The sequence below is a fragment of the Sus scrofa genome, chromosome 4 (genome assembly GCF_054392235.1).
Source record: "Sus scrofa isolate SSC_HxYL_T2T_F1_AM1 chromosome 4, Sscrofa_HxYL_maternal_Yorkshire_Landrace_v2.0, whole genome shotgun sequence".
Taxonomy (NCBI): Eukaryota; Metazoa; Chordata; class Mammalia; order Artiodactyla; family Suidae; genus Sus; species Sus scrofa.
The window spans coordinates 110,260,201-110,276,965 of record NC_139386.1 but is presented as its reverse complement, the minus strand read 5'-3'; the positions used below and the strand labels follow the sequence as shown (position 1 = coordinate 110,276,965).

Genomic DNA, 16,765 nt, shown 5'->3' with positions numbered 1-16,765 from the left:
TCTCAAAGAATATCACCATGGCCACGAACCCTACACCCTATTTTATGTCATTCACCATTCATCAGAAAAATAAAACCAGCACGTGATATATATTAAGAGATTTGTTTTGAGAAACTGGTTTACACCATTGTGGGGGCTGGTGAGGCAAGTCTGAAATCCAGAGGGCAGCCTGCAGTCAGGGGCAGGTTGGAACTCTTGGGCATGGGCACAACTGCTATCACTGGTAGAGATTTTTTTTCTTCAGAAAAACCTCAGTTCTGCTATTAAGCTTTCCAATGATGAGTCATGCCCACTCAGAATAGCTTTGGGGTAATCTCCCTTACAAAATCAACTGATTGTGGACTTTAATCATGCCCACAAAATAGCTTTGCAACACCTATACTGGTGTTTGAATAACTGGGGATTATAGCCTAGACAACTGATACATAAAACTAATCATTACCTACTTACTGCCAACTATTCAGCAAAAGATAGGGGACCTTTTTTTTTTCTTTTTTGTCTGCGCTGCAGCATATGAGTCCCTGGGCCAGAGATCGGATCCAAGCCACAGCTGATCTACGCCACACCTGTGGCAATGCTGGATCCTTTAACCCACGGTGCCGGATCAGGGATAGAACCTGCGTCTTGGTGCTGCAGAGACACTGCTGATCCTGCTGCACTGAAGTGGGAACTCCAGATATTCAACATTTTACTCTGCAAAGATCATTAATGGATTCTTTAATTATGCAGAATTGCCCGTTTGGTGCTAAACTAGAATGGGGATCTTTGGGAGAAGAGTGATTTGCACTTATTTAATTTGCTCAATTCATTCTTTCGTTGGACAACTAGGGAATGCCTTACTACAGGTTATTGGTTTGGGTGCTTGGGATAGAACAGGAAAGATCCAACTTCCTGCCTCCATGGAATTTATATTCTTTGTGGAATAGAATGGTGACCATTGTGAGTTTTCTTTTGGCAGCTGGAAAAGATCGAGGTTTAGAGGAACAGAATCCAAGAAGAGAGCTAAGGAAGACAGATTTTAAGAAAGAATGGCTTTCAACATAGTAGCAGTTTGGAACTGAGGAAATGCTAATTGGTGGGAAATCCTGCTGTGCTGCCAACAGATGACTGTTAAGAAAAATGACATTCAGGAGTCTAGTTGCCTGCTCTGTCGTATTTTCCTCCATTATCACCGAAGCCCCTGTTAAAGTTAGTGACACACCCAGGCTTAGATTGGTGAAGTTTGGTGATATCCATGCATTGAGCAAGCTGGTACAGAGTGAGAACAGCAGCTGCAGGAAGCAAGAGGGCTGGCAGGAGAAACAGAGCCAGTAGCTAAATATAAATATCCATATAAATTTCAAAAAATTGAAATATACATATGTATGATGTATCTAAATACATTTTCAAGAAATTGACTTTTGTGATTGTGGGAGCTGTCAAGTCCGAGATCTATGGACAGACCCACAGGCTGGAAACCTTCAGGCAGGAGCTGATGCTGTCCTCTTGAGGCAGATTTCTTTCTCCCTCAGGGAGACCTCAGTTCAGCTCTTAAGGCTTTCTTTTTTTGGAGGGGGGAGGCAGCACCCACGGCATATGGAAGTTCCCAGGCTAGGGATTGAATCAGAGCTGCAGCTGCCAGCCTACGCCAGAGCCACAGCAACAGCAACACAGGATCTGAGCCACGTCTGCGACCTACACCACAGCTCACAGCAATGCCAGATCCTTAACCCATTGAGCAAGGCCAGGGATCAAACCTGCATCTTCATGGATACTAGTCAGGTTCTTAACCCACTGACACAAACAGCACTCGAAGGCCTTTAAACTGAGGATCAGACCCATTCATATTATGGACATCAAGTCACAAAGTCAACTTATTGTAGATGTTAACTATATCCACAAAATACCTTTGTAGCAACCCCTGGATTCATGTTTGATTGAGTAACCAAGGGCCATAATCTAGCCAGGTCGACACTTTAAAGCTACCCATCACAGGCAGGAAATGGAAGTGACCAGAAGAATCTAGGACCCCAGGAATTCTCAAACAATAGAGAATGGAATTGGACTTTTGTGGAATGGAGCTTGAGAGAGTTTGTCTATTAAAGTACTGCGGAAAAAAAGATCAGCATCTTGGAAATGGGCAACAGGATGACCGCACGTCCTCTGAGTGTCATCCCGAGCACCGCGTAGCAGCTCCACCCAAGGATTAGCTCATTCTCTGGAGGCACGTAAGTGTTTCACTCACGATTTGCTATTGACTAGGAGGGTTTACAACCCTGCAAGGGTGGATGTTAACGTGCTGAAGATGATTCTTATCTGACCGCGATGCAAACATCTTGGGGATAGAAGGGGTGCGGGAAGAAGCCACCCCCAAATATGCCTCTCCAACAAGTGGATTATTTTTAGAGCCAGAGATCATTGAGCACCAGCAGAGGCAAGAAAAATTCTAACGACAGGGCACAAGTTTTTCTTTCATTAGGGAAATTTGCACATACAAAGAAAATTTTAATTTGTAAAAATATCTCCCTGTCAGACCAGGAAAAGGAATTAAACGACTTTACAAAATGTCCCCTCCTTACCATGCTTTTCTTGGTTACCTTCCCATTACTTGCCTCCTTGCCCCTCTAACCACCCCCCCAACTACCCAGAAGCCCCAAACCCCTTTTCCTTGTTTTACCCTAACTTGATGTACAAACCCCGGTTCTGATGACTTGCTTATGACTCCAGTTACTTATCTCTGGGTCCTCCCATGTGGAGGCAGGTCCCACGTGCTAATAAACTTCTGTTTGTTTTTCTCTGGTTAATCCATCTTTGGCCAGTCTCATTTACAGGGCCTCAGCTGGAGAGCCTAAGATGGGTGGAGGAAAGGAGTTTTTCCACCCCCCACACAGAAATGAAAATTATTTCCACCCAGAGAAACGATACTCCCCAAAGGTTACAGTTTTGTTGCCCCGTAGATCATGAACCCGTTTTGTCCCTAATGCAGCAATCTGATGCATCAGTCTTTCTTTAAGGGACTACGAATGTTTCTGTCTCTACTGCGCTCCTTGGAAACGGGTTTGCCATTCTGGTGCTTCCCGCATCCATAACTGACGTAAGTCTTCGATGTGTGTACATTTTCCATCTCTAGGAGAAGTCCGCTTTTAACTTTTGAAAACTATAGTTGATCAAAAGCAAAGAGTGAAGGACCCAGAAGGTTATATAACTTGGGGGTTAAAAAAAAAAAGAATGCATATACATATGACATGACTGTGTCACTTTGCTGTACAGCAGAAACTGACAGAACACTGGAAATCAGTCATACTTTAAAAAACTAAAAATAAATAACTGAGTGATACTTGCCTTATCCTATTTAATTTTCGCAAAACCACAGTGGCTTCATATTATTATTGCTAGTTTAGTATATGAAGAAATAGATACTTTCCAAGGTTAAAAACTTACCCAGGATTACATAAATAACATGTGGCAGAGCTAGGATCCAAGCCCTGGGTCTACTTGCCCCTCCCGAGGCTGTGCATCCACAGCTGAAGGGTTGGGGGAAGGGATTCTCCAAGTCTGAACCATCACCCTCCACCTGAATCCCCTCCCTCAGATCCTTGATAGGTAGTTACTCTCTTCAGTCTGACAGGACCACAGGATTCGCTTTCCTACAATTTATTTTCTTTCCTGGCTCATCCTCGGTGTCCTCACCTACTCCTCAAAACATCACGGACTTCATCCTGCTATACAGCACAGGGAACTGTATCTAGTCACTTGTGATGGAACGTGATGGAGGATAATGTGAGGAAAAGAATGTATATATATACATGTATGTATGGCTGGGTCACTTTGCTGTACAGCAGAAATTGACAGCACATTGTAAATCAACAATAATAGAAAAAATTTAAAAAAAAATTTTTGGGGGTCTTTTTAGGGCCATACCTGAGGCACATGGAGGTTCCCAGGCTAGGGCTGGAGCTGTAGTCGCCGGCCTACACCACTGTCACAGCAACTTAGGATCCAAGCCGTGTCTGCAGCCTACACCACAGCTCTCAGCAACACTGGATCCTTAACCCACTGAGCGAGGCCAGGGATCAAACCCATGTCCTCATGGATGCTAGTCAGGTTCGTTAACCAATGAGCCATGACAGGAACCCCAAAATCTTTAATTAATAAAATCACAGACTTTAGATCTGTAACTTCCTAGATATTGAAACTTCATCACTTTGTGAATATCACTCCTCAGACATGGCACCCTGAATGGCACATCATAATAATGTGCAATGAGGGATTTCTGCTATGGCACAGTGGGTTCAGGATCCAGCATTGTCTCTGTAGTGGCACAGATTAGATCCCCAGCCTGGTGCAGTGGGTTAAGGATCCTACGTTGCCACATCTGTGGCATAAGTCACAGCTGAGGCTCGGATTTGATCCCTGGCCCAGGAAATTCCGTGTTCTATAGGTGCAGCCCAAAACAAATAAATAATAGCTCAATAATAATTCATTGAGCTGATAAATGAAAAGCAGAGACCTATAATCATCTTCCTTGTTGTAGAAAATATTCTTTCATTATTCTGCCTAAGATTGAGTTAACTTTCTTGGTAGTTTCCATAATTGATAGTAGACATTAGCCTTGTATGCAGATAAAAAAATTATGTCCTTTGTGTCTTGGCATTATTTATTTCACCACTTCTTGCTTTCTGTTGTTTTTTGCTGAAATGAAACAGAAATGTATGGCCCAGATCTAAGAAATCCATGAGACGAGGGGAACAGTTCAAATGGTTTCTGTATGTTTTAATTTAAATAAAAAAAATTTTTTTTTTGGTAAAGTAGCTAAGCTGAAGCAGCCAGCTGCAAAAGTTCCTAGAGGACAAAAGATATATAAAAAACAGATCAAGATTTGACTGACATAGTCTAGGAAATATTTTAATGCAGACGAGTCATTTCAAAGTTTTTCAGTGGATTTCTGAACCATCAAAATAAAATGTTGCAATGACACAAGAAACAAAGCTGTATTTTTCAAAACAAACAAAACTGAATTTTGAAAGCAAGTCACTGGTGTTTGGTTTCATAAGGAGTTGAATTACATGGAGTGCTGCTCATTTTAGCAGCTGGATGCAAATGACTGCATGAGGACAATGATAACACGTGCAAACGCAGGAAAATCATCTCCTTATACCAGGAATAGCATTAACCTCACCTGAAATTGCTGAGTCTGGAGCACCAGGCTGAATGAATTAAGTGTCTTCAGATTATAGAAGCCTATTCATACTTTCTGGTAGACAGAGGTTTCATTTACTGTAGGAAAGGCCCAGGGATGCCCATCAAGTCATCTCTGACTCTGCTTCTCTTCAAGTTGGCATCCACCTCTCCCACTGAGAACAGCAACTTCTGCCCTGTGGGAAGTGTGGTCAGTCCATGGGCTCGCCTCTCCACCCCCATGGATCTGAGACTCTCAAAGTCACCCCAGTGAAGGGCTCTCAGTAGCCCATCTTAGACTTGGTTCACATCTAGCTCTGAATAACCTGCTGTGGCCAAGGAAGGATGGCCTGGCTCAGGTGAGGTAATGACCTCTGAAACAATCACTATGGCTGATAGTGGAAATGAGAGATCCTATCCAAACCATATGGTTATTCTGGGGAGAAGGAATATGCCCAGGAGAAGGTTGGAAGGTATTCTCTTGGGCACTCTGAATAAAAGATATTCGATAAAATAGGGACAGTAAAGAGTCTGGAATTTTGATTCTTACTCAAAAAAAAAAAAAAAAAAAAAAACCCAAGGTGTTTTTACATTCACCTTAAAGCATTATCTATTTCAAATGATTTTTCCATATATGTATAAAGTTAAGAAATGTTCGCATCATGGGTTTTTTTGTTGTTTTGTTTTGTTTTGTTTTTGGCCATGCCTGCAGCATGTGGAAGTTCCTGGGCCAGAGATCAAACCTGCCAGGGATCAAACCTGTGCTACAGCAGTACCCTAAGCCGCAGCAGGAACAAGACGGGGTCCTTAACCCACTGAGCCACCAGGGAACTCAAGCATCTTGTCTTTAAGGGCCTGGGTGAATAGAAAGGATTGTTGCCATTTATGAACACATCTCTCCCTTTCATACCTCCAAGATCTGCTGCATCTCGGCAACACTCCATTAAGCCTTTGATGAAGTTCAAGGTGATGAGACTGTAATTCACATTTGTCATCCTCTCATTCCACTCCCTCAATTCTATTCCTTTGATCATTGTTTTATTCATTTGCTCCACAAATATTTAATGAGTGCCGATTATGTGCCAATTGTATAAATATAGAAAGATACAGAGAGAGAAATAAGCATGGTCCCTGCCCGCAAGTGCTACATGGGACCAGGAAAGAGATGACGTGTGATACATCAGTGTGATAAACGCTGTGATCGGCCCATTCTGTTTTTCACTAGCCTCTAAGGTCACAGTGAACCCCCTGTTTCTTTGCACCTAAAAATACTTACTTATCCTACCTTACTGATGTCCACTTTTTTTCAAGCAGGAACTAGCTTCTACTTACAAATAAAGAGAAGGATTAAAGTGCAAATGCCCATGAGAACTATTTTTTTTTTTTTTTTTGTCTTTTTGCTATTTCTTGGGCTGCTCCTGCAGCATATGGAGATTCCCAGGCTAGGGGTCCAATCGGAGCTGTAGCCACCGGCCTACGCCAGAGCCACAGCAACGCAGGATCTGAGCCGTGTCTGCAACCTACACCACAGCTCACGGCAACGCCGGATCCTTAACCCACTGAGCAAGGGCAGGGACCGAACCCGCAACCTCATGGTTCCTAGTCGGATTTGTTAACCACTGTGCCACCACGGGAACTCCGAGAACTATTTTAAACTCACACTGAGGTCAAATGACTAATCCTTAGATCCTTTCTTATAAGTAGGATAACCGTCTAATTTATCATTGCCAAGGGTGAAAAGGGGTGCTGCCCAGAAGAGACACCGGGGTGACAGACATCAGCTAGGACTATTCTAAGCCAGGTGGGACAAGAGCTCACTATACATTTGACAGGAGAGAATATCAAAGGGACTTCATAAGAGCTGGGAGGAGGGGAGCATGATGAGAAAAATATGGAGGAGAGGGTCCAAGTATCAAATCCCCTACTTGACATTGTCGCCAGTGGCCGACAGGAGAATTGGGAGGCTATGCCTAGCAATGGGGAAGGCTGGTTTAACTTGGACCCATTTCCAGGCTCACCTGCTGGCCGTGAGTAGTTGAGTGACTGAGACGTAGATGGATGGCCAAGGCAGCGGGTAATCTGGAAGTAAAGAGGGCCTCCGTCACCGATATTTAGATCCCATTTTTATGAAATCTGGTGCAGAGCAGTAGATGCGTAACAGGCTGTGAGCCACTCAGGATGGGCCCGGGGCCTCAGGCTCTGGGGAGGCCCCATACTAGGGATGGAGGCAGAAAACAGCGGGAGAGCATGAGAGCTTCCACCCTGGGGAGCGGCAGGAAAGTGGGAGCAGGAGAGGAGGTGAGGAGCTCTGCCCACAAAGCTCATTTCCCAATTTTGCCCAAAGTGAGAAATCCACCGAAGGAAGAGGAGGGCTGCAGTGCAGGGCCGAAAGGCACGATGGGAATGACAAGAATTGACAGCGCCAAGAGCAGGTGAGAGAGGCTTATGCAGAAATTTCCTGCCTTTATGAAACTCCACAATATTCTGCTCCCCAAAAGTTAAAGAATCAGTGCTTTTTTCTGCCAAGAAAGTAAGAACTTGTAGTTTGTGTCTCCACAGCTTCTGATTACGGCGAGGATGCTGGTCAGCAAGGAAGCACCTTGGAGGTGCCAAGAACTCTTCATAGATGGTCCCCTTGTGGAGCAGTGATGGATTCGAGAAGGTAAATCATTGGAAGCAAGCGCTCCTTAATGCAGTCGAGCTGTGTACGATCACAGGCTTCATTTGCACACATGAGCTATTCCTGACAGATCTCCCAGCTGACAGCAATATTCTGCTGAATCTAGATGTCTCTGTAGCTGGCACTTGGAATTCTCAGGAAAGTAATTGTTCAGGAAACCCTCCTGTCTTTTTTTGAGAAGAGACTGCTCCAGGGCCACTGGCACCTCTTCTTCCCCCCACTCTGCTGGCTGCCTGCTTGAGGTAAAACTTGGGGTTCCCTGTGAAATGAACAGGAACTAGGCAGCACTTTAAGGCGTTGCTAAATGGGTAACAGCGGCACTGAGCCCTTTCACTGCACAAATGCTACGTAGCATATTTCATGCACTTGCTTTTGTGAGTCCTTTGGCTCTTCTAGGCTTTTCTTTGCCTTAGCTCAGCCCACAAACCAAAGTATCTGTTAATATTTCCCCAGACCGCTATTCAAGAAAAGGAACCACTTGGTATTAATCATGATGGCAGAACTCCCTGTCAGTCTTTGGTCCAGAATTCTCCAGGCCACGCTGCCTGTGGCACACAGCTAGTCCAACTTCGTGAGCCCATGAAACTCCCTGAGGAGTTTCATGCTGAATCCAAATCAATCTCCTAAAGATTCTGAGCCAGGAGGTCTGGGGTAAGACCCAGAAATTTGCAGTATAAACAAACCTACCAGCTGATGCAACAATAGGTGTGCAGAGGAACAAATATGAAAAACCCTGCAAGGAAGGGTTTTTTTTTCCCCTTACCAGCAAAGTTGTTGGCTCACAGGACAAACGTATTCATTCATTCATTCACTCTTGTGATCCAGCACTAACTACATGTCTCCTAACTTGATTTTCCATTTCTAAAGACTTTAAATTCCATTGTCAAGTTTCACTTTTCTTAGGAGAGTTGCCAAGGGCGAGGCTCGTAAGAGACAAAGTGAAATTGGCTGCAAGAATGGTCACTCCAGCTGCAGGCCTGGAGGTGGGAGGGATGACATCCAGGTCGTTGAAAACCATCTGGAAGGGAAACAGATCTGAAGATGGCCCTCACCTAAGAGCTTGGCTATTTGTCTAAGCCTCCAGAGGGAGCGATCCCTGGCCCCACAATGGGCTGAAGCAGCTTCAAGTGTCATGAGGGAATGGAGATTTCAACATGTGTGATCAGGAAAATGACTAAGATCTTTGTTTGGAAATCTGGCGGGCCTCTTCTGTTTTTCTTTACTATTGTGCCGTGACCAACAATTGAGAGTCTGATTTTTGTTATAACTTGGAAATTGTGGTCCATATGAATTGAAGGCTTATAAATATTCCACGTGGGTGCAACCCACCCCCACCAACCCCACATTCTCAAGTCTCACAAAGTATTTCTGGGGGATTACAGTCCTTCAGTACAAACACAAGTTCCATTTCAGGGCTGACCCCAAATCAGGAGGTGGATGTAGACTCCTTCGCAAAGGCCTAGGCCACCCCTTGGGTTGGGGAACGTGACTGAGTCTGTCATGAGCTCTGGGTCGGTAGGTTTCATTTTTTCAGTTTTCTCTGTTGGGGGAGCAGGAGGCAGATTTCACAAAGACTTGGGGTGAGTGAGGAGAGAGCTATCCCAGGGAGGAGCAGGACTGTACCCCCCACATCACTCTCTGACCTCTCTTATCCCTTTCAGGCTGTGAGAACAACACCACAGACTCAGGGGCTGATGAACAAGATGGCACCTGCCGTCTGCCAGACCCTGTGCTGGATACAGTAGTGAGCAGGCAGCAGTCAGAGCCCATCCTCACGGAGCCAAGTGGGGAAGCCACGTGAGTCAGGATGATCCGAGAAGGCTTGTCTCGGGAGTTAACTGGATCAAAGGGTACGGGACAGGGAGATTTTCATCTGCGGGACGAGGCTGTGCAAAGCTAGTGGTGGGCTGCAGCAGGACCGAGTCCAAGAATTGGGAGATTTTAGTTTTTAATCCTAAAATCCATGGAAAGCCATTGATGAGTTTAAGCAAAGTGACAGGATGCAGATTCGAGTTTAAGAAAATTACAGTGGAGAACAGATTGAAGAGGGGCAAGGGTGGAGTTGGATGACTGGATAGTCAGTTCTTCTAAAAGTCCAGGAGAAGGACATGGTGGCAATGACGGGTGGGGGGAGGGAAAAAATTGAGAGCGAGTAAAGAGGTAAAATTATAGGTGTTAACTCTGATTGGATGGGGGAAGTAAGAAAGAAAAAATTTTCAAGGATTTGAATTCAGGTCTGTTAGTCTCCAAAGACTGTACTTTTAATCACCACTCTTAAGTACTTGGTTATTCACGATTACATTCAGCTGTATGTTACCAACAACTCCAAATATCACTAGTTTAAAGAAAATAAAAATTTATTTTAACTCTTTTTTTTTTTTTGCTTTTTAGGGCCGCACCTGCAGCATATGGAGGTTCCCAGGCTAGGGATCAAATCAGGGCTACAGCCACCAGCCATAGCACCTCAGGATCCAGGCCGCATCTGCGACCTATACCACAGCTCATGGCTATACTGGATCCTTAACCCACTAAGCAAGGCCACAGATCGAACCCACAACCTCATGGCTTCTAGTCAGATTTGTATCTGCTGCGCCAAGACGGGAACTCCCCTTAACTCACATTTTGAAAGCCTGAAGATAGCGAATCCATGACTAGTTTAAGGTTCCCCCATGTTAAGGGCCAGGCATCTTCTACTTTCTTGCTCTGACTTCCCTGGCACACAGAAACCTCCTAATCCAAACTGGCAGCTTGAGCTCAGCCATCACATCTTCATTCCAGCCAGCAGAAGAGGAGAAGAGGAGAAAGGACGTGCCTCCTCCCTTTGAGACTATTTCTTGGAAGTCACATACCAAACTTCTGATTACATCTTATTTACCAGAATTTAGTCAATAAATGTACAACCTGGATAGGAAGCTAAGGATTGTCACCTTTATTTTTGGCCATGAGTAGCAGCTTTAAATCAAGGGTTCACTTACCAGGAAGGGAAGAATGGATGTCAGGGTACAGCTAGCAGTCTCAGCTATAACCACTAGTCCTAAGTCTGTGCAATGCCAAACAACATGAGTGTGTGGCAAGCTGGGAGTGGACATGAGTGGGAAGTAGTCTGTTTTATATTATTAAAAATTTAAGAAACAGGGACTTCCTGTCGTGGCTCAGCAGGTTACAAACCCGACTAGTATCCATGAGGACATGGGTTCGATCCTCATGGATGGATCCCGTTATGACCCAAAAATGACAAAAAAAAAAAAAAATTAAGGAATGTAACAACAAAATGCATCTCTGATTGGATCTCTATTCCCAAAAAAGTTATAAGATATATTTTGGAATGATTAGGGAAAATTTGGCATGAACTAAGTATTAGGCGATATTAGGAAATCATTAATCTGGTTAGCGTATAATGTTAATGTGGTTATGTAAAAGAACGATTTCTTCTGGAAATAACTGATGAAATGTTTCGGGATGAAGGGTCCTTATGTCTGTAATAGTTCAGCAAACACACACACACATATGTATACGCACAAATGCATATATAACATATATGTAATATATATAAATATATAATTTGGCAAAATGCTAACTAGCTGGTAGGTTGTTCATTTTGCTGTTCTTTTCACTCTTCTGTAGGTGTAAAAATTTTGATAATAAAAACGTTTAAGTGAAAGAATAGAGTTAAGAAGTGACACCAGGAATTCCCGTTGTGGCTCAGTGGGTTAAGAACCTGACTAGTATCCATGAGGATGTGGGTTCCATCTCTGGCCTCGATCAGTGGGTTAAGGATCCTGTGTTGCCTCGAGCTGCAGTGTAGGTTGCAGACATGGCTTGGATCCTGCATTGCTGTGCTTGTTGTGTAGGCCGGCAGCTGCAGCTCCAATTTGACCTGGGAACTTCCATTGGCTGCAAGTGCAGCCCTAAAAATAGAAAAAGAAGTGACACCAGACTGCATGGTGAGGTAGAGAGAAGAAACCAGGGCTGGAATGGTCCGAGCCCAGCATTATGCTGAGAGAAGGGGTCTCGGGTTTGGGGTGCAGGACCCCTCCCTGGAGGGCATGGTATTTCGTTCACCTCAGTGGCGAGAAGGGGCACCTTCATTCTTTCATTAAAGAAATTCATTTTACGGTTGGTGTAAACCCACTCTGTCCCCAGTACATTCACACATGCTAATTTATGTAATTCTCACAATAATTTTGTGAGGCAGCTTTTGTCCTTAATACTCCCATTTTATAGGTGAGGAAAATAAAGCCCCAATGACAGTGATTGTTTTTAGATCTCGGAACTAGCACAGGGCAGAGTGAGAACATGACCCCAGTTCTGCAGGTTCCAAGTCTTATGTCATCCTACGATCTTGCAGTGTATTTTTATGAGTAATACAAGTCAAGGCCCTCAGGACAGAGCCGTTAAGCCCGTGGAACTTGTTCTGGGTAGATTTGGGGGGAAAGCAGAGAGGGCCCCATTCTAGTTCCCCTTCTTATCCTTTGCGTATGATAGCTGCAAAAGTAGTCTATTGGACCTCCCTGGAGGATTTCCTGGATTCGTCCTGACATCTCCTGCAACAGCGAGTTTGCTAACCGCAGTGTGGAGAGATGCTTGCTGATCCCTTTTAGCCAGCAGGCCAGCAGGCACCACGCAGGACTCTGGGGATTGCACCGGGGAGTGCTCTTGGTGATTTCCAAAGGCAGCAAGGAAATCCATCCACCCTCGGGAGCCAGGTTCTAACGAAGGAGAGATTTCTGAATCAAAGCATCTGGTAGACGCTCAACCACATCAAGAGAAAAACAGACTCGCAGGCAGACGTTGAGTTGCAGGGCTGGGAAACAACACTGATTAGCCCACCGCAGGGCAGGATGTCTTGCGCTCCTGGGCTGAAGCGAAGCGGAAGAGTGAGGTGGAAAGGTGAACCAAAGCAGGCAGGGAGGCACGAAGTGTCAGGATCTATGAACATCTGGGGACGCTTAATCGGGAGGAAATGTAGACCTCCCACCCAGTAGCACTTTTATGAGCTCTGATTATACACCAGGGTACAGAAAAAAAATAACAGAAACTAGTGCGCTGGTAAATAATAATCCCCTTGACACAGTTAACCTGCCACGTTCTTGAATCTTTCTCCTTAGCCATGTTTAAAAGGCAAATGATGCCAAATGCATCAGTGGGACAGGAAGGGACCAAGCGCGTGTTTAACACTGACATGTCCTGGGAGGCCCATGACGGGAGGAGCCCCCTGAGCCACCAAGGGGAGCGATGACCCCAAAATTCCTCTGGGAAATTGGCAAATATGTCACTTGAGTCTTTAAGTCTCAGAAATTGTGCAGAAGCTAGGAGGCAGGGTGGGGCTGGAGGGTGACAGAGGAGGGCTTCACTCACTTGTTTACTTATTCACTCATTCATTCACTTGCTCATTCATTCATTCATTTGGTATAATGTTTAAGTATATGCTGTGGAGTCACCACATCCAGATTCAAATCCCAACCCCATCATTTGAGAGTTCTATGGACTTGGGTGAGTTGCTTGATCTCTTTAGGCTTTGGTGTCCTCATCTTATACAAAGAGGTCCTGTTATGAGGAATAAAAGGCATAATAGGAGTTCCCGTCGTGGCGCAGTGGTTAACGAATCCGACTAAGAACCATGAGGTTGCGGGTTCAGTCCCTGCCTTTGCTCAGTAGGTTAACGATCCGGCGTTGCCGTGAGCTGTGGTGTAGGTCGCAGACGTGGCTCGGATCCTGCGTTGCTGTGGCTCTGGCGTAGGCCGGTGGCTACAGCTCCGATTAGACCCCTAGCCTGGGAACCTCCATATGCCGCAGGAGCGGCCCAAGAAATAGCAAAAAGACAAAAAAAAAAAAAAAAAAAAAGGCATAATAATACAGTGAGGCCCCCACTGGGTAGGTACATAGCAGCTGATCCATTGACATATGCCATTGTTGTTACTGAGTCTTTTAATAAATGCATAATGAGCTCTGTGCTAGTTGCAGGTGGAACAAAGATGGTGACTTTAGGGACACAGTTTTACCTTCTACTTGTGGAATGAGACATGGGCCAAACTTTTCTTCCAGGCCTGGGTGTGCCTTCCCTTCTTTTTCCATTGTTCCCACTTTCCCATATATAGAAGAAACCTAATGGGTGAAACGAGGGAGAAAGGGGGCTCTGCGGTCAGAGAGGTGATGAGAACATTCTAGAATCCCCTCTGTGCCCAGTGCTTGGCACACAGTAGGACTTGATAGTTGGATAACATGTCTCCTAGGAGGCAAATTCTCAGAAGAATGGAAATTTTAACCCACTCTTCCTATTGTTTTTAATTAAAAAAGAGTCACTCATTTGGACTTCAGGGGTCAAAAACTGAACCAATGGATCAGTCTGGTCCAGGGATGAGTTTTATTTGACCTGTACAATATTTCATTTATTTATTTTTCCTTTTTGGCCACCCCACGGCATATGGAGTTCCAGGGCCAGGGGTCAGATCTGAGCTGCAGTAGCGACCTATGCCAGAGCTGCAGCAATGCCAGATCCTTTAACCCACTGTGCCAGGATGGAACCTGCATCAAATCCTCCAGAGATGCTGCCAGTCCTGTGGTGCCACAGCGGGAGTTCCAACCTGCACGAAATTTTAAAAACTAGAACATTTCTCAGGAAAGCCTGGTTTTCTGGCTTCTTCTGGAAAATGAGATGATCTTCAAACCCGAGCCTGCATTCCCATGTAGAGAGGGAGTCTGTGGAGGCGGCCACCAGTCCAAGGGACTTTCCCACCCTGTCCCCTCTGGTGCCACCACCCCTGTTGTATTACGGCCACCCTCAGCTAGGACACTCCCTTTTCATACACCTTCCAAGTGAACCACGATTTCATTTGCTCATCCTGGCCCCCTGTGAAGTGATCACAGCGAGGAGAGCAGAGCGCAGAGGGCCCCTGGCACAGCCCTCTCTCAAACCCATGCTCCCCACCCTCCCTTCGGTGCCTCTGTCTGGGCTCCCACCCCTATGATTGAGCTTCCTCTTTCTATGCAGGGTTGGCCCCATGTCCACACTGCCTACACCAGCCTTCCTTTATGATGACTCCCTTTCCAGGGAATCAAACAATTGAATGACAATCGCTGTGGCATCTGATACCTACCAGGGCGGCTTCCCTCTGGTTAGCCAATCCCCAGGTGGAAGAGAGCTGCACGTTCCTTGCATCCTGACTGAGGGTGAGCCTGGAGTGTAGCCTTTGCTGGTTCTGAAGTCAGGATGCTCCAAAGGGAAGGCTTAGGGGGACTTGAACAACCCAGAGTATGGTGGCTTTCAAGCCACTTTGTTCATTTATGACACGTTTATTTTTTTCCCAAGTGAACTCTTACATGGCACCTGATAAAACCAAAGCTTCACCTGGCAGCTCATCCTGGGATTCCTGGGGGAGCAGAGAGACCAGATTGAAGGACACCAGTCCAGCCACACTGGCTCTTTTACAAATGAGGTGGCAGAGGCCTGGATGGGACAGTGGCCTGTTCATGCTCATGGATGGAGGAGCTGGCAGAGCGGATTCAGAGAGACCTCATTCTGGGTCTAAGAGCCCCCTTTGCCCTCCAGCATGTCCTCAGGGAAGTTCCCAGGGCAGCAACAGTAAGAGCTGAACCCCTGGGTGTCACTTCACTGAGTTTCCAATTACTAGATTTGTCCAGTCTGAGCACGGCTGTTTCCTCAGGGTCTGTGGGACGATAGAGCACAGCATTAGTGATGGGTGTCACATCTGAGATCAGGTTTAAAAGACATAGCAGCTGGCATTTCTCTCTCTCTCTCTCATCATTCTGGGAGGAAGTCCTATCGGGAGCAGCCCTATGAAGGGGCTCATGTTGGGACACTGAAGTCCACTGCTAACAGCCACTAAAAGCATATCCTGATTCCCTGTGCAGGGATCCCTGGGCTCCCACCCCTATGAGAAACCCCATGAGAAAATCCGAGGCAGAACCATCCAGCTAAACTGCTTCCTGATTCCTGACCCCCAGAAGCCATGGGATAGAAAAAGCTTGTTGTTTGAAGCTGCTGAGTTGTGAAGTGATTTGCTGCACAGCACCAGACAGATTTTACGCAGCAACTGTGCAGGGACGTGGGATGATGGGCATCCTTAGAAAAACTGCAAAATCCAGCAAAAAAAAAAAAAAAAAAAAAAAATCTGGCTTCCTATAGCTAAACATTATTCTGAGGCCATGAATCAAAATCCAGAATTAAATAGTGTTATTTCATTAGATTTAACCAAAATACATATTTTTATGGGATGTTGAGGGAGGTTTTAAAAAAGAACTACACATGAACCTAAAAATGGAGTATTTTTTAAACTGAGGTATATTCCTCATAACAGGAAATTCGTCCTGTCAAAGTATACAGCCTTTATTGTGGCTTTTATTGTGCTCATTACCCCGTGCAACCATCCCCTTTATTTAAGCCTGGAACAACTTCATCACCTCAAATGTGCCTCTTACTCGTTCCCCCACCCCAGCCTCTGACAACCATTAATTTCTATCTCTATGGCTTTGCCTATTCCGCACATTTCATAGAAACAGAATCATCAATATGTGTCCTTTTCTATTTAGCTTCTTTGACTCAGCATAATGTTTTCAAGGTCCAGCTATATTCTAGCACATATCAGTTCTTCATTCCTGTTGATTGCTGAGTAATATTTCATTGTATGGATATACCACATTTATTTATCCATTTATCAGCTGATGGGCATTTAGCCTGTTTCCACTTTCTGGCTGCTATGAATAAAGCTGCCATGAAAGTTTGTGTACACATTTCTGCATGAACTTATATTTTTAGTTCTTTGGGGTTTATACCTAAGAATGGAATTGCTGGGTCATATGGTAACTTTATGTTTAACTTTTTGAAGAACTGCCAAACTGTTTTCCACAGAGGTGGCATCATTTTACCTTCAAGTGGGTATTTTTAACCTAGTGAACATTCTAACAACT

The 16,765-nt window shown here is 45.0% G+C and overlaps 1 long non-coding RNA gene across 5 annotated transcripts in view; it reads left to right on the top strand.

Moving 5' to 3' along the window:
• Positions 1 to 16,765, top strand: part of LOC102166460 (uncharacterized) — a 418,456-nt gene that overhangs the window by 398,204 nt on the left and 3,487 nt on the right. The window contains exons 15-20 of one of the 5 annotated variants that reach the window (XR_014844450.1): positions 511 to 1,638; positions 1,686 to 2,207; positions 2,994 to 3,073; positions 7,502 to 7,589; positions 7,717 to 7,819; positions 9,499 to 9,634. This is a non-coding gene — a long non-coding RNA (uncharacterized LOC102166460). Of the gene's footprint in view, positions 1 to 510; positions 2,208 to 2,993; positions 3,074 to 6,889; positions 6,959 to 7,501; positions 7,590 to 7,716; positions 7,820 to 9,498; positions 9,688 to 16,765 lie in introns of those variants that run through there. The other 4 variants (XR_014844451.1, XR_014844452.1, XR_014844454.1 and 1 more) reach the window with 4 other exon arrangements.